The sequence below is a fragment of the Ahaetulla prasina genome, chromosome 4, assembly GCF_028640845.1.
Source record: "Ahaetulla prasina isolate Xishuangbanna chromosome 4, ASM2864084v1, whole genome shotgun sequence".
NCBI lineage: Eukaryota > Metazoa > Chordata > Lepidosauria > Squamata > Colubridae > Ahaetulla > Ahaetulla prasina.
Window position 1 is genome coordinate 30,886,804 of NC_080542.1, and position 21,862 is coordinate 30,908,665.

At 37.4% G+C, this 21,862-nt stretch overlaps 1 long non-coding RNA gene across 1 annotated transcript; it reads right to left on the reverse strand.

The window, feature by feature from the left end:
- Positions 1-1,279: 1,279 nt before the first annotated feature.
- On the reverse strand, positions 1,280-19,765 carry LOC131198494 (uncharacterized). Its single transcript, XR_009155092.1, has 5 exons — positions 19,738-19,765; positions 19,229-19,255; positions 4,270-4,296; positions 3,097-3,123; positions 1,280-1,306 (listed from the first exon to the last, which is right to left on the reverse strand). It is a non-coding gene; the product is annotated as an uncharacterized LOC131198494 (long non-coding RNA).
- Between the last annotated feature and the right edge of the window lie 2,097 nt (positions 19,766-21,862).

The window sequence follows — 21,862 nt, forward strand, 5'->3', positions numbered from 1 at the left end:
TTAAATTTTTTTGGTCACACTAGTTCTTGCTTGTAGGCAAAAGGTATTTCTAGCAGATATACAATGCATCATTATTGCTACTTTGCCATGCCACTGGTATAATCATTATTATTACTATTAACTAAGAACAAAATGCAAACACACAAACACAGGCACACACACTCAAAGATGAGTGCAAGCTCAGTTTCTGAAAAAAGTTACATTGTACTTTGAACCTATGGCTGTAAGCCTTGCCTCACCCAGTGTGCCCTTTAGACTGCTTCTATCCCATGTACAGCTTCCTTGGATGCTTTCTTGGTATGATGGGAAAGTAGGTGTGGGAAAGTTGCTGCACTATACAATTAAATATGGTTTCTTTATTTTAAATATAAAAAATTCTGGCCCAAAAGAATCTGAGGGTGATATGTATCTTATGGAGTTGTTGTGTTTAACTTATATAGATAATGTATATTTAAAGTATATACAAAGCATATACAGAGTTCTTAAGCAAGAAAATTTGTGTGAAGAGAGAATAGTAAACATTAACATTAGTTCTTGGATTATGAAGCACAATAGTGTTATCTTCTATATTGGAGGGTTTTGCATTAATGAATGTGCTCCAAAATAATAGGTTAAAATTATCATAAGTTCAGAGGGTTGTGCAAAATTCTGAGAAAGTTTGTGTCAGAGAACTGTTTTCTGAGAAATATTGCTCAATAAAATTCATTACCATAGTGAGGTGTAAATCATTTTTTAGTTTAAAATCTCCTTAGCAATAGACTTATATACCACAATGCTTTAAGCAGTTTACAGGGTCTGCATATTGCCCCAACAATCTGGGTCCCCATTTTACTGATGGATGGAAGGCTGAGTCAACCTTGAGTTGCTGAGACTTGAACTGCCAAAGTGCTGGCATTCCTCAATCAGCAGAAACAGTCTAACCTGCAGTACTGCATTCTAATCACGGCACTGCCACGGCTCTAGATTAGATTAATGTGGACTTTTAAAAAATAAATTAGCTTACCTAGTTCTTCTGTGCATTTTTCTGGAATAGAAAATTATTTCAATTAGCCATGCTGTTTTTGTTTTTTAGAGTAAAGGACAAGTTATAAAGGTATATATAACTGTAGACCTAAATAAAATAAATTAGATCAGAAATAAATTAACAAAGAGCTATTTCTTGCAATATTGATACAACTTATTACCATAGAGAAAGTTATGATTATACCTTAATTCCTTTTCACCTGCAAATTCAATCCTTGGTCCCTTTACCATAAGTATATTATGAGTTTTCTCTTACCTGAACGTTCCTTGATATCAGCAATAGCTATAAAACAATTGCTTGAATCAGTATAATGAATCATTAAGATAAATTAACAAAGAAAATAAGTGCCTAAGCCAAGATTTTGTTCCATTTACCAAACCACTTACCAATTCTGGGTATGTAATAGTTTTAAAAGCAGTTGAAAATTTGGATGATAACAAGGGGAATGCTAGTTGATGACATTGAATTATCTTTTGGTTTCTTTTATTAATTTGTTAATTTGAGTATGATTTTTTACTTTTTTAAGAATCATTCTGATAAAATGAACTATGCCAAATTTCATATATATATAATACATATGTAACACACACACACATACACACACACACACACAGAAGCATGCACACACTCAATACAGACACACACACATAATGATAAGGTGCTGGTTTTTTACAAGGTTCATCAAGATTTACAAGATTCATTATATATATATACACACACAGTAGAAATGGGAAAGATTAAAACAGACACATAAAAACCAAGTTTCTATGAATTGCACAGAGAAATATTTCCTTTTTTAGATTCTAATCAGCTCATAATTTGCTTCAAAGAATGGCCTTGAGTTCTAATATTGTGAGACGGGGATAAAATGAAACATTTGGTTTTTAGTAAACATTAATAACAGTATATATGTTTAAAAGAACATATACGAGTTATTCTCCTCTTGGATAATTTCAAAAATTAAACGTTTACTTTCTTATGAAGAAACAAAGTAATACCATAATAGTTTATTTGTGCTCTTTTGTGCATTTCATGCAAATTTATTATAGTTATGTAAATTTACAGAATTTGCATAAGATGAATACAAACTTAACAAATTATGTTACATTGGCATAAATTATATAATATGAAAGAAAAATCAACATTGTCTGTTTCATCTTAAGTCCACTGAATGGAAGCCTATATAACAAGTTTTACTATAGTTTGTTAAGATATCTACATTTAATAAAGTGGTGAAATTCTTCTGGCTCTGTCCAGATCACGCGATCCGGTAGCATCGGCGGCAGGAGGCTCCACGCACCCGCCCGGACATCATCATGTCCCGTTTTTGACCCTCTGCACAGGCTCTGTGCATGCATGAAGGAGGCACACTTACTCACAATTGCAAACCAGTACAAGCACAATTGCAAACCAGTAGTGAAAGTAAGTGAATACCACCCCTGATTTAATAGCTGGAGCAGTGGGATTATGTAGTGAGCCAGAATGTATTTGGTTGATTGTAGTTTGCTGGCTCCCGAATGAGGCAATCTGTGCTGTGATTGGATGCTGTGGATGTGGAGTTTCCCTTTTTCCCCATCTTTTTCCCTGTGTGTGCCCTGAATGCTTTCTAATTTACTTCATGATGTTCCTGCTATGCTGATTTACCTGATGATGCTCCTGTTTGCCTGATTATCTTATTTGCTGTAAATATATTTATAATATATAAATATGTAATATATTTATTTATATAAAACTACAAGTTCATATCAATGTCTTGGACTTCATTTGGACACCTCTGCTCAATTCTCTAACATAGGTCTTAGTTGGAAATTGGCAAATTAATTTTATATTTCTTTATCACTTTCTGCTAGTTGAATCGTTTACCCAACAAATGATCTTGAAATAAAATTGGAATCTTCTGGACAACTGGCCAATAATTTTTTTACATTTCTATTTCCCAAGAGTATTTTAAAGGATAGCTGTTTAATAATGCTAGTAAGCATGGCTCATATGTACGAAAGGATTAAGAAAGGTTCAAGTTTCATAATTACACAAAACATTTTTGATTACTCCTTATTTAAAACAATACTCACCTCCTTCATTTGTCATCTGGTCAATTTCTACAACAAAGATTACATGTATAAGAAATTTTATTTTTATTGTTATAACCAACTTCTCTGAAAAGGCATGCTTGTCAGCAACAATCTGGTAATAGGTAAAAATGTGTTAATCATCAAGAAATGTCAGTGATCTTACCCATTTTCAGGAAGGGGAGAATTTGAAAATGCAAATACTTCAAAATTATTGTACACGATTGAAATCGTATTAGTCTAAATCAGTCTGGTATGAACAGAAATGGTCAGCTCACATGAAAATGATAATATAGTAGATGGATAGATTTCAGTTGCATGGTTTGTAATAATGGAATCTGCTGCTGCTGAAATCTGTTATCTCTCTCTCTCTCTCTCTCTCTCTCTCACACACACACACACACCCTCCCCCCCCCTCTCACACACATTTTCCAAATACTTAAAATGTTCTTATAATGGTAAGTGCAATTTGAAATGCATTTGAAGCAGGAGTGAATGTAAAATTTGTTATTACCGGTTCTGTGGGAGTGGCTTGGTGGTGGGAGTAATGTGATGATCAAGCAACTCAGCTGGGATCGCCAGAGGAAAAAAAGCTTTTAAAGTGTTCTGACAATCCCAGCTGAGTTGCCTGATCGCCAGAATCTTTTAGAAGCATTTTTTCTACAACCTCTTCGGCTGAAGAGTTGTAAAAAATGCTTTTAAAAGGTTCTGGCAATCAGGCAACTCAGCTGGGATCGCCAGAGGAGCCTTTTAAAAGCTTTTTTTTTACAACCTCTTTGGAAGAAGAGGTTGTAGAAAAAAATGCTTTTAACAGGTTCTGATGATCCCAGTTGAGCCGTGTGATCATCAGGCTTTTTTTTTTTACTTTTAAAAACATTTTTTCGGTCGAAGAAAAAATGCTTTTAAAAGTAAAAAAAAACCCCTCTGATGATCACGCTGCTCAGCTGGGGCAGGGAGTTTTGCTACCAGTTCTCTGAACCACCCGCCGCCATCACTACTGGATCGGGCGATCTGGTCTGAACTGGCAGCATTTCACCCCTGATCTGAAGTTTGACTCCTGATTCAGGAGGCTTTTTTTTAATTAAAAAAAGTATTATCAGAATCTTCCAAATATAGCAGACAACACCATCCACATATATAAAGGAAATAAGAGGAAGGAAAACATTCCCATCTTACCAATATCAAATTTGGTCTTATTTCGTTCTGAAAAGAATAATAATGAAATGTTATAAGATCAAATCACGTTAATAAAACATTCCTCTAGCTATGCTATTTTTATATTTATATGTACATGGGATAGATAAAACCCACCCGCCTTTTCCCAAAGCAGGGAAAGGATCCATCCTTCTATTTGACCTTTTGGATAAAATCATTTCATTATTAAATCCAAAGTGCACAAAATGAATTATTTATGAACATGTTTGCTTCCTGCTATACTAGGGCTCCTTAAGACGATGCAATGCTTCTGGGTAGAGTTAAGCAATCTGATAAATTGAATACAAATCATTTTGATGGGATTTAAGATAAATAGGGGCCAAATGGATACAGTAGATTCTCTTCAATGTAAGCGATCATAGTTTTCTTTCAATTTCTATTGAATCTCACTATGCATTGAATGCAATCCTTTAGCAGTTTTGTGACAGTTTCTTCTTTTTTCAACCTTAGTATTTCTATTTCGTTTTTCTGAAAATACAAAAGATAACTAAATATTTCTGTCATTCTTGGTTCTTGGATGTGAAGTCTTGAGAAGTGAAAGAAGAAGAAACTTTACCTCTAGAATTTATTAGAAATCCTTTCTGGGGGGCTGAAATGGATGAGCTCATCCTCTATTGATATAGCATTCCCACTAAAAACTATCACTATGCACATTTTCTAGTTTTGTTTCAAAAGTAAACATTTCTTCCCTGTGTATTGCTCCTGTGTCTTTTTGCTCAGTTTTCAATTGGGTAAATGTTAATCTCAGTATGTCAAGGGCCACTTTGTATAGGACCACCCCTTCAACTGAACCATGCTTACCACTCAGTCCAATATATCTATATTGACAGATTCTCTATCTCCTTTTACAAGCAATAAAATTAGAATAAGCATTTTGCTTTGATTAGTAGATGTGAACGAAATAGTAGATAGGAAGAAGATAGTAGATACGAAAGTTTAAATTTGAACCCTTGTAGGATTTTTTAAAATTGAAAGCTTGGTGTTCATAACTAGAAGAAAATAAATAAATGAACAGATTTCCTGGTGGCTGTTCCCCACATTTGCAGGTTCACTAAAACCAGAAGACATTTCGTCTATGATATACTCTCATTTATTAAAGCATATGTACTTATGTTAAATCAAAGAAAACAAAACAAAGGAAGACTACTTATACCAGCAATGCCAATAATTTATACAAAAAAATAATAATTTCCCTGAAGCTGTTAATTCAGTAACAAGATTGAAATTGGATCTATAGGTTTGGTCCAAACTGATACTTGTTTTTGCTATTTAGAATGTGTATTACTTTGTTTCTCTCTGTTTTGTTTCAAACAGCAGATTGCTTGGCACAGAACAAATAAACTCCACGGAAAGGGTATCAATGCAGATTACTTTTATTCTTCAGGCATTCTCTAAACAATAATTCACAGTCACTGAAGAGATTCTTCTGAGGTGCATATAATCTGTTCCCAATTCATATAGGTGAAACGAGGTAGTTTGTTTCCATGTTGAGGGAGCAAAAGAACTCCCAGTTGGGTTGAAATTTAAAAACTCTGCTAATCTACACATAGCAGGTTAACCTGGCAGCCAATCAAAGGTCTGACCCAGTGGCCAATCAGAAACATAGATGTGACCACATGAGATAAAACTACATTTCTTAAAAGCAATCCCTTAAAGGTACGGTTCTTACTTTCTTACTCTAACCAGCACACTGTCTAAAATAGTGTCTACAGTTAGTGTCTGCCCATTAAAAAAACACCAATATGCTAGAAAAGTACAAAACTATTCCCAAATAGACCATGGTCCGAAATGAAAAAATTGTTTTGGATAGGGGAAAGTGTGAATCAGGTTTTACACATAGCCCATGTGAAAAGAGCAAGGTATCTAAAAAGAGAACCCATCTTCTGGTTGGTGATTCAATTGTAACAGATGTCAAATTAGGGAAGGATCAGAGATGGTATTCAGCAGGTTCTGACCAGTTCTGGAGAACTAGTAGCGGAAATTTTGAGTAGTTCAGAGAACTGGTAAATACCACCTCTGACTGGCCCCGCCCCCAGTCCCAGCTGATCAGGAGGAAATGGGGATTTTGCAGTATCCTTCCCCTGCCATGCCCACCAAGCCATGCCCACAGAACCAGTAGTAAAATTTTTTGAAACCCACCACTGGAAAGGATGTGGAGATTTTGAAAGAGGTGAGTTATCTTCTAGTGATACTACCAGCAGAGAAAAGAGATGCATTGTTAAGATACTCAAGAAAGCTAGTAAGGACTGTGTTGTTGTTGTTGTAGTACCTCTTGGCACTTTAAAAAGATGTATTCCAGGAAATTACAGACCTATCAGCCTAAACTCAAACCTGGGAAGATTCTGGAAAAGATAATCAAACAATGAATCAGCAAACACATAGAGGCAAACAAAGTCATAACCAAAAGCCAATATGGGTTTGTCAAAAACAGATCATGGCAGATCAAATCTTATTGCATTCTTTGACAAAATGACAAAATTAGTGGACCAGAGAAATGCTGTGGATATTTTTATTTGGACTTCAGTAAGGCATTTGATAAAATAGACCACAACCTACCATTTGATCCCCTTCATGGATTACTGCCTTGTGGTGGCGAAGGGGCTTGCGTAGCTCAATGAAGCTATGAGCTATGCTGTGCAGGGACACCCAAGACGGACAAGTCATAGTGGAGAGTTCTGACAAAACGTGAACCACTGGAGAAGGAAATGGCAAACCACTCCAGTATCTTTGCCATGAAAACCCCATGGAAAGTACAAAAAAGGAAAAAAAGATATGATGCCGGAAGATGAGCCCCTCAGTTGGGAAGGTGTCCAATGTGCTACTGGGGAAGAGCAGAGGGCTATTACTAGTAGCACCAGAAAGAATGAAGCGACTGGGCCAAAGCCGAAAGGATGCTGAGCTGTGGATGTATCTGGTGGTGAAAGGAAAATCTGATGCTGTAAAGATTTTTTCTCCATAGGAACCTGGAATGTAAAATCCATAAATCAAGGCAAGCTGGATGTGGTCAAACAAGAGATGACAAGACTGAACATCGACATCTTAGGAATCAGTGAACTAAAGTGGACAGGAATTGGCGAATTTAATTCAGATGACCATCAGGTATACTACTGTGGGCAAGAATCCCTTAGAAGAAATGGGATTCATAATCAATAAAAGAATAGGAAAAGCAATACTGGGATACAATCCCCCAAATGCCAGAATGATCTCAGTTCGATTCCAAGGCAAACCATTCAATAACACAGTAGTTCAAGTCTATGCCCCAACCATTGGTGCTGAAGAGGATGAAATTGACCGGTTCTATGAAGCCCTAGAGCACCTGATAGAATTAACACCAAAAAATGATGTCCTTATCGTCATGGGAGATTGGAATGCTAAAGTAGGAAGCCAAAAGATTACCGGAATAACAGGCAAGTTTGGCCTTGGAGTACAAAATGAAGCAGGGCACAGGCTGATAGAATTCTGTCAAGATAATACGAAGGTCATAGCAAACACTCTTTTCCAACAACCTAAGAGACGACTCTATTTTATTTATTTATTTATTTATTTATTTAATCAAATTTTTATACTGCCCTATCTCCCGAAGGACTCAGGGCGGTTTACAGCCAGATAAAATACAGAAATCATACACAATAAAAACTAATTAAAAAACTAATTTAAATAGGCCAGAATTTAAAATTACAGTTAAAATGATAAAACCCCATTACCTAAAAATTAATAATTAACCCCAGTTAAAATTAAGTGAAACTTTTAATCCAGTCCCGCTTGGATAAATAAATGCGTTTTCAGCTCACGGCGAAAAGTCCGAAGATCAGGCACTTGCGTAAACCAGGGGGAAGTTCGTTCCAAAGCATAGGAGCTCCCACAGAGAAGGCCCTACCCCTGGGGGCCGCCAGCCGACATTGTTTGGCGGACCGCACCCTGAGAAGACCCTCTCTGTGTGAGCATATGGGTCGGTGGGAGGCATGAGGTAACAGCGGGTGGTCCCGTAAGTACCCGGGCCCTAAGCCATGGAACGCTTTAAAGGTGGTAACCAAAATCTTAAAGCGCACCCGAAAGACCACAGGAAGCCAGTGCAGACTGCGTAGTAGTGGTGTTACATGGGAGCAATGAGTGGCTCCCGTTACTACTCGCGCAGCTGCATTTTGGACTAGCTGCAGCCTCCGGGTGCACTTCAAGGGCAGCCCCATGTAGAGAACATTGCAATAGTCCAAACGAGATGTAACCAGAGCGTGAGTGACCGTGCATAAGGCATCCCGGTCAAGGAAGGGGCGCAACTGGCGGACCAAGCATACTTGGTAAAAGGCCCTCCTGGAGACAACCGCCAGATGATCATCGAATGACAGCCGCCCATCCAGGAGGACACCCAAGTTGTGCACCCTTTCCATTGGGGCCAACAACTCACCCCCAACAGTCAGCCGCAGTTGCAGCTGACTGTACCAGGGTGCCGGCATTCACAGTCTTGGAGGGATTGAGCTTGAGTCTGTTTCTCCCCATCCAGACCCGTACGGCTTCCAAGCACCGGGACAGCACTTCAACAGCTTCGTTGGGACTCTACACATGGACATCACCAGATGGTCAACAGAGAAATCAGATTGACTATGTGCTCTGCAGCCAAAGATGGAGACTTCTATACAGTCAGTAAAAACAAGACCAGGAGCTGACTGTGGCTCAGATCATGAGCTTCTTCTTGCAAAATTTAGGCTTAAAGTGAAGAAAATAGGGGAAAGCACCAGGCCACAAAGGTATGAACTAAATCATATCCCTGATGAATATACAGTAGAGGTGACAAATAGATTTAAGGAATTAGATCTGATAGACAGAGTGCCTGAAGAACTATGGACAGAGGTTCGCAACATTGTATAAGAGGTAGCAACTAAAACCATCCCAAAGAAAAAGAAATGCAAGAAAGCAAAATGGGGAATAGGGAGGACCAGAGATCTCTTCAAGAAAATTGGAGATATGAAGGGAACGTTTCATGCAAAGATGGGCATGATAAAGGACCAGAATGGCAGGGATTTAACAGAGGCAGAAGAGATTAAGAAGAGGAGGCAAAATTACACAGAAGAACTATACAAGAATGAGCTTAACATCCCTGATAACCACGATGGGGTGGTCACTGACCTTGAGCCAGACATCCTAGAATATGAAGTCAAATGGGCCTTAGGAAATCTGAGCAACAACAAAGCTAGTGGAGGAGACAGTATTTCAGCTGAGCTATTCAAAACCTTAAAAGACAAGGCAGTAAAAGTGTTAAACCCAATTTGCCAGCAAATTTGGAAAACTCAACAATGGCCACAGGATTGGAAAAGGTCAGTTTACATTCCAATTCCAAAGAAATGCAATGCCAAAGAATGTTCAAACTATCACACCATTGCACTCATTTCACATGCTAGTAAGGTTATGCTTAAAATCCTACAAGCTAGGCTCCAGCAGTATGTGGATCGAGAACTACCAGAAGTACAGGCAGGATTTCGTAGAGGCAGAGGAACTAGAGATCAAATTGCCAACAGACGCTGGATCATGGAGAAAGCTAGGGAGTTCCAGAAAAACATCTACTTCTGCTTCATTGACTATGCTAAAGCCTTTGATTGTGGGGATCACAACAAATTGTGGCAAGTTCTTAAAGAGATGGGAGTACCAGACCATCTCATTTGTCTCTTGAGAAACCTGTATGCGGGTCAAGAAGCAACAGTGAGAACTGGACATGGAACCTCTGATTGGTTCTAAATTGGGAAAGGAGTCCGGCAAGGCTGTATACTATACCCTGTCTATTATATGCAGAGCACATCATGAGAAAGGCGGGGCTAGATGAATCAAAAATTGGAATAAAGATTGCCGGGAGAAATATCAACAACCTCAGATATGCAGATGATACCACTCTAATGGCAGAAAGCGAAGAGGAACTAAAGAGCCTCTTGATGCTGGTGAAGGAGGAGCGTACAAAAATTGGCTTGAAACTCAACATTAAACTCAACTAAAATCATGGCATCTGGCCCTCTCAATTCCTGGCAGATAGATGGGGAAGAAATGGAGGTAGTGACAAATTTTATTTTCCTGGGCTTCAAGATCACCACAGATGGGGACTGCAGCCAAGAAATTAAAAGATGCTTGCTCCTGGGGAGGAAAGCTATGGCAAATCTAGACAGCGTACTAAAAAGCAGAGACACCACCCTGCCAACAAAAGTGCGTATAGTCAAGGCAATGGTTTTACCAGTTGCAAAATATGGCTGGGAAAGTTGGACCATAAGAAAGACTGAGTGCCAAAGAATCGAGGCCTTTGAACACTGGTGCTGGAGAAGACTCCTGCGAGTCCCTTGGACTTGCAAGGTGATCAGACAAGTCAGTTCTAGAGGAGATCAACCCTGACTTCTCGTTAGAAGATCAGATCCTGAAGATGAAACTGAAATATTTTGGCCACCTAATGAGAAGGAAGGACTCACTGGAGAAGAGCCTAATGCTGGGAAAGATTGAGGGCAAAAGAAGAAGGGGACAACAGAGAACGAGGTGGCTGGATGGAGTCACTGAAGCTGTAGGCATGAGTTTAAATGGACTTCAGAGGATGGTAGAGGACAGGAAGGTCTGGAGGAACGTTGTCCATGGGGTCGTGAAGGGTCGGACACGACTTTGCAACTAACAACAACAACTACTACTACCACTTGATAAGATAGAAAATATGGGTTAACAGCATCACTACCAGATGGATTTGCAACTGGCTGACCAACTGCACTCAACATTAATCCTCACATTGGAACTGCATCTGCATGGAAGGTAGTATGGACTGGGGTACCCCAAGTCTCTGTGTTAGCCCTGTATCATTCAACATCTTCATTAATAATTTGGATGAGAGGATAGATGGGAACTCATCAAATTTGCAGATGACAGCAAGGTGGGAGGAATACTCCAAGAGGTAGGCTTAAGATACAGAACGAAAGACTTGAACATTGGGCACTATCTAACAAAATGAAATTCAGTGGTGAAAAAAGTAAGATTCTACATTTAGGAAAGAAAAAAATAATGCACAGGTACAGTATATGTGGTACCCGTCAATAGTAACTACTGTGAGAGGGTTCTTAGAGTACTAATGGACAATTATTTAAATATGAGTGAGCAGTATGCCACAGTATGCCAAAAAAGCTAACATAGTTCTAGGCTACACAAATAGGGATAGAGTCAAGATCACGTGAATGTTAATACCACTTGATAATGCCTTGGTCAGACCACATCTGGAATACTGCAATCAGCTTTGGTCACCACAATGTAAAAAAGATGTTGAGACTCTAGAAAGAGTGCAGAAAAGAACAATAAAGATGATTAGGGGACTGGAAGCTAAAACATATAAAGAATAGTTGCTGGAACTTTAATGAAAAGAAGGATTAGAGGTAGAGGTGGTATTCAGCCGGTTTGGACCTGTTTGGGTAAACCGGTAGTGGAGATTGTGGGTGGTTGCCCAGGCACTATGCTGTCCTATTTAGGCATGTTTTTCAGGCTTGACACATGCGTGGAAGGCCAGGCACATGTGTAGAAAGTGTGCATGTGTGCAGGGAACTGCAAAATGCATGTGTGAAAGGTGCGTGTGTGTGCAAAGCGAGAATGCACATGTGTGGTGAACCAGTAGTAACAAAATGTGAAACCCACTGCTGATTAGAGGTGACATGATAGCAGTGTTCCAATATCTCAGAGGTTGCCACAAAGAAGAGGGAGACAAGCTGTTCTCCGAAGCACCTGAAGGCAGGACAAGAAGCAATGGATGGAAACTAATCAAGGAGAGAAGCAACCTAGAACTAAGGAGAAATTTCCTGATAGTTAGAACAATTAATCAGCAGAACTACTTGCTTCCAGAAGTTGTGAATGCTACACCACTGGGATTTTTAAAGAAGAGATTAGACAATAATTTGTCTGAAATGGTATAGAGTTTCCTGCCTGAGCAGGGACAAGAAGACCTCCAAGTCTCTTCCAACTCTGTTAGTCTGGTAGACAACAATCCAAACTAATAAAGTTGAAAGCTGTTGCCAAGTTCTATCCAGACAGAATTGTCTTTAAGCCACTTTAGAGTGAAGCTGACATCATAAAATCATCATAATAATGGGATTCCCAGTTATAACTTTAAAAAAGCCAACTATGATCTCATAGTCAATGAACTCTTGTATCTTGAGTGGCAAATTCAATTATCTGGCTGTAATACTGCTGTTGAACATTACAACATTTTTCTTGCGTGAAATCAAAAGAATCAGTAAACTTTACGTGCCACTAATATCCCACCAGAAACCAGAAAAAATAAACTACCAAGAACAATAAGAAAATTACAATCCAGAAAAAAATGTCTTTGATGAAAAAACAAAACTAACTATGTAGCTAACTTCAAAAACTGCTACAAAAACTTATGCCAACAAATAAAGACTGAATGCACCAATTATCACATCAAGCAAGAAGAAAACCTTCTACGCACAAAATCCACCTGTGCCTTCTATAATTCTATAATTCTATAATTAATATATTATATAATAATTATATATTATATATAATTATATAATATACAACCACCCATCGTACAGAACCTCCAACCATGCATTGTTTAACCAACTGTAGTTCAACCAACCAACCTCCAACCACCTGTCATACAGAACCTTCAACCATCCATTGTCCAACCAAACAACCTCCAACCATTTGTCAATCCGAACCTCCAACCAACTGTCATTCAAAACTAGGTATAAACGCCCCTTATTTCCTCTACACCAAACACTGCAGATCTTAAATGCAAATTGATAAATGCAAGAAGCATTGTAAACAAATTGCCTGAATTTATCTTCATGTTAAACAATGGTACTGAAATAATGGAGTCAGGGAGGGATGAGTTCAGCCATCCTTCCCTGATTCCATTATATTCGTATGCGAAACATGGCTAAACTCATCCCTCCCTGACTCCATTATTTCAGACAAAGAGTATCATGTTTTTCGGTCAGATCGTGAAACCTGCAAAGGAGGTTGAGTGGCTATCTTTTACAAAAAGTCACTGAATCTAAAAAATATTCAAGTTGCACATAAACTTGCTCTTCCTGAAACTATTGTCCCTCAACATCACGCTTCGATTCTTACTATGCTACAGAGCCCCTGACTATGATATCAAACATGAGAACATGTTAACCACACTAATAACATGGTCTACCTCTTGCCCATATCCTCTCGTCTTCCTGGGTGACCTCAATCTACCTCTTATTAACTGGAAAACAAATGAATGTACAACTGAACCTATCCATACTACCCTTTACAGCACTGTTACAAATCTAGGTCTTGAACAACTAGTAACTAACAATACAAGACTCAACAACTACCTGGACCTCATCTTCTGCAACAACACAAACTCAATTTATGGACTACAAATAAAAGAACCCTTTTCCAACAGTGACCACAGCATGATTGACTTTTGTCTCAATATACGCCCTTACAAAAATAGTCATAATAATGGTATTCCAAACTACAATTTCAAAAAAGCCAACTATGACCTTATAAACACCGATCTACCATTTCTTGACTGGCAAAATCTATTCTTAACCCCTATCACTGCTGAAGACCACTATAGAGTTTTACTACTTGAAGTCAATAGAGTCATTAAACTTTACGTACCACAAACCACCACCAAAATCAGAAAAAACAAATTACCCATATAAATAAAAAAGCTTCAATCAAAAAAAAAATCCCTCTGGAGAAGAAACAAAAAGGGCTATGTAGCTAATTTCAAAAACCGCTACAGAAATATATGCAACCAAATAAAAATTGAATGCACCAATTACCACACCAAGCAAGAAGAAAACCTGCGCACAAATTCCAATCGTGCTTTTTATAATTTTGTGAACAGCAAACTTAATGACTCGAGATCCATTCCACCACTAAAAGAATCTAACGGCAAAGAATATAATGATGAAACAGTTAAAGCAAACCTGTTTAACACATTCTTTGGCTCAGTCTTTGTTAACAGTAATGGCTCATATCCGATATTCCCCAATCGTACCAACAATGAGTACAATGACCTAACACATATAGATTTCACAAAAGATAATGTTGAAAAAGCTCTTCGCAAACTGAAACCATTCCTATCTATTGGACTTGATGGACTATGTGCATACTTCTTAAAAAAGCTTTCTATCAAATTCTGTTCCTGTCAAGAGTGGCGTTCCTCAAGGCAGCGTTCTTGGACCAATACTCTTCATACTATGCATAAATGATCTTTGTGACCATATCTCAAGTAATTGTGTTCTCTTTGCTGACGATGTTAAACTATTTAACACCACAGACAATACATCTACCATTCAAAAAGACCTTGATCATCTAACTGCTTGGTCTAAAACTTGGCAACTCCAAATCTCAACCAGCAAATGCTCAGTCTTACATATTGGAAAAAAGAACCCAAACACTAAGTACATACTTGATGGACATTACCTTACAGATGATCCCCACCCTGTTAAAGACCTTGGAGTTTTCATATCAAATGATCTAAGTGCCAAAGCTCACTGCAACTACATCACAAAAAAGGCTCTAAAAGTTGTAAACCTAATCTTGCGTAGCTTCTTTTCCAAAAACACTACACTACTAACCAGAGCATATAAAACATTTGCTAGACCAATTCTAGAATACAGCTCGCCTGTTTTGAACCCTCACCACATTTCTGACATCAATACAATTGAACATGTCCAAAAATATTTTACAAGAAGAGTTCTTCACTCCTCTGAAAACAACAAAATACCTTATCCCACCAGACTTGAAATCCTAGGCTTAGAAAACTTGGAACTCCGTCGCCTTCGACAAGACCTAAGTTTAACTCATAGAATCATCTATTGTAATGTCCTTCCTGTTAAAGACTACTTCAGCTTTAATTGCAATAATTAGATGCAATTTACATAGACTTCTGTAAAGCTTTTGACCAGTGGTACATGATAAACTTCTCCTAGAACTAAAATCCTACGGCATCTCAGGACTCCTCCACAATTGGATAACAGCTTTCCTGTCAAATAGACAACAAGTGGCCAAAATTGGCAGTCCTCTATCAAATCCTGTTCCTGTCAATAGCGGCGTTCCCCAAGGCAGCATTCTTGGACCAACACTCTTCATATTATACATTAATGATCTCTGTGACCATATTATAAGTAATTGTGTTCTCTTTGCTGATGATGTCAAAATATTTAACACCACCAACAATACAGCTACCCTTCAAAAAGACCTTGATTTTGTATCCGATTGGTCTAAAACTTGGGAACTCCAAATCTCAACCAGCAAATGCTTAGTCTTACACATTGGAAAAAAGAATCTAAACACTAATACAAGCTCGATGGATATTACCTTACAGATGACCCACTCCCTGTTAAAGACCTTGGAGTTTTCATATCAAATGATTAAGTGCCAAAGTGCACTGCAACTACATCGCAAAAAAGGCTTTAAGAGTTGTAAACCTAATCTTGCGTAGCTTCTTCTCCAGAAACACTACACTACTAACCAGAGCATATAAAACATTTGCAAGGCCAATTCTTGAATACAGCTTGCCTGTCTGGAACCCATACCACATTTCTGACATCAATACAATTGAACGTGTCCAGAAATATTTTACAAGAAGAGTTCTCCACTCCTCTGAATACAACAAAATACCTTATGCCACCAGACTTGAAATCCTGGGTTTAGAAAACTTAGAACTCCGCCGCCTTCGACATGACCTGAGTTTAACTCATAGAATCATCTATTACATTGTCCTTCCTGTTAAAGACTACTTCAGCTTCAATTGCAACAATACACGAGCACACAACAGATTTAAACTTAATGTTAACTGCTCCAATCTTGATTGCAGAAAATATGACTTCAGTAACACAGTTGTTAGTGCCTGGAATGCACTACCTGACTCTGTGGTCTCTTCCCCAAATCCCCAAAGCTTTAACCAAAAACTGTCTACTATTGACCTTACCCCATGCATGCATAAGAGCACAAGCGTGCCTACCATTCCTGTCCTATTGTTTCCCTCCATTATATCCAATTAATATAGTTATTATATACTTATGCTTATATATATGCTTATATATTGTATAGTTATTTCATGCTTATGCTTATATATACTGTTGTGACAAAATAAATAAAATAAATAAAAAAATAAATTTTGTAAACAACAAACTTAAAGACTTGAGATCCATCCCACTCCTAAAAGGACCAAAGAACGAAGACTGTATTGACTATTGGTTAAAGCCAATCTCTTTAACACATTCTTTGGCTCAGTCTTTGTAAACAGCAACAACACAATATTTCCCTGTCGTACTAGAGACAATTACGGTGATCTTGTACATATTGATTTTACAGAAGACAATGTTGAAAAGGCACTGTGCAATGTAAAACCATCTCTATCTATTGGACCTGATGGACTATGTGCATACTTCTTAAAAAAGCTTTCTGCTGCAATTGCAAAACCTCTAAGCATAATTTTTAAAAATCTTTCAGTACCAGCAACTTGCCCTTCCAATGGTCACAAGCCAAGGTCATCCCTATTTCAAAAAGAGAGACCCTAGCCTAGTTGAAAATTACAGACCAATCTCTTTATCTTGTGTCACCTGCAAAGTCATGGAATCAATCATTAACCAATCTATTATCCTCCACTTAGAGACAAACAGTCTACTTTCTAACAAACAATTTGGTTTCAGAAAAAACATTATCCTGTAATCTACTAGTACTACATTGCAAAAACATATAGACTATACATCTTGATCAGGGCAAAGGAATAGATGCAGTTTACATAGACTTCTGTAAAGCTTTCAGTGGTACACAACAAATTACTTCTAAAACTAAAATCCTATGGCATTTCTGGACTCCTACATAAATGGATAGCTGCCTTTTTGTCAAACAGACAACAAGTGGTCAAAATAGGAAGTGCTCTATCAAATCCTGTACATATTAATAGTGATGTTCCCCAAGGCAGTGTTTTAGGTCAAACACTCTTCATACTTTACATAAATGACCTTTGCGATCATATTAAAAGCAACTGTCTTCTCTTCACTGATGATGTTAAATTATTCAACACCACGACAATGCAACTACCCTTCAAAAAAACCTTGACTATGTGTCAGATTGGTCTAACAAGTGGCAACTTCAAATCTCAACCAACAAATGCTCTGTCTTTCACATTGGCAGAAAAAATCAAAACATAAAATACAAATTAGATGGACATGACCTTGTAGATGACTCTCACTCTGTCAAGGACCTTGGAGATTCATTTTTAAAAATCTAAGTGCCAGAGCCCACTATAACAACATTGCCAAAAAATTGGTGATTTTGATTTTTTAGTTAGTAATATGATTATTTTTCCTTGCCAGATATCTTAAAATGCAATAAATTTTGTTTATATTTTGAATAACACATAATTCAAACATTTGAACCTATAAAGTCTTGAGGTCTACAGCTTTCTATTATCTCTCCCATATATTCTGTTTAACTACCAGATAAGACAACCATAATATAATAATGACCTTCAGACATAGCAGAAACAACACAACTCAGGCCTGAATAGTTATACTAACAGCTACTTATGTTTATCTCTCTATTCAGGTTTTCTTGCTACCAAACATTATGGTAGGGGTATTTATGTGCTTCATTGGCTGCAGAAACTAAGTCTGAATCTTTGATTTCATTATTTCTCAAGCCCAGCACAGGAATTCTCCTCACTGTATGAGAGTAAGATGCCCATGTGAACACTGTAACAACATTGCCAAAAAGGCATTAAGAGTTGTTAACCTAATCTTGCGTAGCTTCTTCTCTGATAATATTGTACTACATTTGGTAGACCAATTCTTGAATACAGCTCATCTATCTGGAACCTGCATTGCATATCAGACATAAATACAACCGAGAGAATCCAGAGATATTTAATGAGAAGAGTCCTCCATTCCTCTACCCGCAATAAAATACCTTATGCCACCAGACTCCAAATTTTGGGCTTAGACAATTTAGAACTACGCTGCCTTTGGTCTGACCTAAGCATAGTGCACAAAATTATCTGCTACAATGTCCTACCTGTCAATGACTACTTCAGCTTCAACTGTAATAATACACGAGCACACAATAGATACAAACTTAAGGTAAACCACTCCAAATTCGATTGCAGAAAATATGACTTCAGTAACAGAGTGGTCAATGAGCAGAATGCACTACCTGACTCTGTAGTTTCTTCCCCAAACTCCCCAAACTTTAACCTTAAGCTGTCTTCTGTTGACCTCACCCCGTTCCTAAGAGGTCTGTAAGGGGCGTGCATAAGTGCACCAGCATGCCTACCATTCCTGTCCTAATATTCCTTTTTACTTACTCTTTTCATGTATCCAAATTATGTTTATACGTTTACCTGTTATCTTATATATGCTTGACAAATAAATAAATAAAATAAATAAATAAATCAACACAGGATAGAAGTTGCTTAGTATAGATATGCCTTAGCATACAAAAAGAAAAAAGAAAAAAAGGGAGGATCTGCTTTTTCACCCCTGAAAATGTGCCTAATTACTAAAAAAAAAGTGGTTAAGCAGCTGATCCACTTGTCAGGGCTGCCTTTCATTTTTCCTTGAGCATTAATTGCTAAAACTAACCTTAGTAAAGCCTTCTCAGTTGTGACTTGAAAGCATTGCTATTTTGCATTTAGAAGATTCCTCTCATATTTTTTTGAATTTCAGTAAAATTAGTTCTTTATTTTCCTTCAGTAAGTTTAAAAATAATATATATTTATTTTTATTCTGCAGTCAGATATTTACTGATGCTTCACCTGAACATTTTTCATTTTTAAAAAATGAAAACTAGAATGCTGTACATAAGCTGACAGGAAAGCTGCACTACTATCACAAACATCTCTTTAAAAAGGACGGTTATGAATACGATGATAAAATATATCTATTTTTTAAAAAGCACTTACCACGTTTCATTTCATTTATTTCTTTTTCTGTAAAAAATAATGTAGTAATTATTCATTTAAGGTTAGACTACATTACATACAATACGCTATTTCCAGGAAGAGAAATCTGTGTGGCTGAAGTTGAAAAAGCCAACTTCAGAAATTATTTCAGAAATTGTTTTATTTCTATTTAGTAGTAAACATTTTCTAGGCAGTCAGTTTTTGTATCTTGACACTCTTTTCCTGGAACACTACGACTTGATGGTAATGTTGATGATGAAGATAATGTTACATATTTCTTTCTTGTAGGAACATATTCAACATTTGAAAACTCTAAATTTGCAGTGCTAAAAGAAAACACATCTCACCTTTATTACAGTGATGATATTGTTGCTCAGACTCTTTCTTCCTCCTATCTTCTTGTTACAGCCAGTTACAGTATCAGTTGGTATTGCTTTCAGTTTTAATAATATATCTACATAATTTCAAGAACTTTTATAATATAAAATATATGACTGACCATTACTTACCAAACTTTGAATCTTCTTTGAAGTTGTCTGAAACAAAATGGGGAAATAGATTGAAATTTGTCAGAGATCAAAGTGCTTTTTGATAACGCTTTCTCTCTAATTATTTTACTGAGGAAACTTTTAAAATATCTCCTTCAGGCCCAGAGAAATCAGTGTGATAGAAATGCAGCCAGGTTGAGTGGGATTATAGGGGATAAAATATTTGCATTGGTCAATCCTGTGTAAATTGTCAGAGCCTGATCTTCTATCTTTCCTTGTCAAAAAAAGCACCATATTCTGTTTGGCTGAATATTCTTCATCAAAATGTGGAAGAAGAATAAGCATTTTCTGCTGTGTTCCCATGAACTGCCAACTCCATGTTGGGGAAATGACTATCTTTCAATAAATCTATCATTTATTATTAAGAGAATATAATTAGTTCAAAGTTCAATGTGCTTTATAGAGACAAATCAAGCTAATATGTACAATGTAACTAAGTACATTTCTTTATTCTGCCAAATGCCACACACCTATGAGAATTATAGAAAAAGAGGCATTTCCTGTAGATATAATTCACAAGATAACCCAGTAATGTATTTAAAATACTTACTGATCAATTTATATGCCACAAAAGTAATGATACAAATTAAAAGCACCAAAATTAACACAAAAGGTCCAATCCAAGGGGAAGTAGTTGGATAAAAAACATCTGAAAGACAGATTGCAATCTTATTTAGCGGATGATTTCTCCAGAATAAATTCCAAATTGCCAAAAGAAAAAAAATGTTTCCTCAATATTTTCCCAGAGTTCAACAACCTGATTTGGTTCTTTTCGCCCCTGATTGTCCCCATCTGGAGACAGATTTGCCAAAATGATTTGAAGCTTAACAAATAATGCTCCAGCATGTCCTGCTGGAGAAGATGGCAGCAGAGAAGATGGAGTACTGCTAATGACATCATTACAGATGTTGGATAAGACAATGATCTCACTGGCAGTACCCTTCCAAGTACTCATTAAATATCAGGCCTTCAATGTAGATCACACTGGGAAACCAATTCCATGTAGGTCAATGTTTGCATTGCAAAGTTATAGTAACAAAAACTTTCACTTCTGCTTGACTGAGACAGTTACTTTTATTATTTTCTCGATCTGGGGTCAAAATCAGTGGTGGGTTGCTACCGGTTCACCCTGAACTGATAGCGGTGGCAGCGAGAGGCTCCACCCACCCACCCACCCAGACGCTTATGCACGTGCACAAACAAGCAAACCGGTAGCAAATTAAATTGAAATTCACTACTGGTCAGAACCCTTTTATCTGACTTGTTGCTTTGGTAGTTGCTCTTTCTGATCTCCTTCAAGGTCATTCCCTCTATCCTGTACACTACTATATGCCTAGTACATTACTATATGTTCTGCAGCATTTGAAAGAATGCCAGTAATCTGTCAGTTTTCTCTCTCTGCATTTTTGAATTCTTTACTGATCTTCCTGCCCTAAAATATAGGACACAACTGAAGAAGATGCATCCCAGTTGGCATTATCCATTTTCTCATATCAGATTTCTTTTTTACTATTTACTATTCTGACAAACAGATGTTGAAGAGCAGCATACTTCTAAAAAGCTCAATCAATAATAATATAGCTACTTGTCTAAAAATATTTTTCAAGGAAACTCTACTAAAATTCAAACCTGGTCCATCCCTTACTTACCAGAAATGAAGATTCGGGATTCTTTCTCATTCCTTACCAAGTTGTTGATGATTTTGCAGGAGACTTCACTATCGCCTCCTGGCTGTAATGTAATGGAACCAAAAACCTGAAAAATTCCTGTCATGAACTCTGTATCTGATATGGCTGAATTCTCCATCCGGTTTTTCCCTTTGCTGTCTAGCCAGAGAGCCTGTGGTTTTGGGTACCACCCCTCAGAGGTGCAGGCAAGTCCAATACCTTGGCCCTTGTAATCTACCAAGGCAATAGTGGGATTTCCTCCATTTGCTGTACAAAAATAATATGTGTTAATTTTTACTGACATAGAAAATGTGCCTGAACTAGGATTTCCCAAACTATGAGATATAGCTCCCTAGGGCTGGCTAAGTCTAGGGGAAGTGTGAAGAATCTCTTAGTTACATTGTTACAAAAAATCCTCA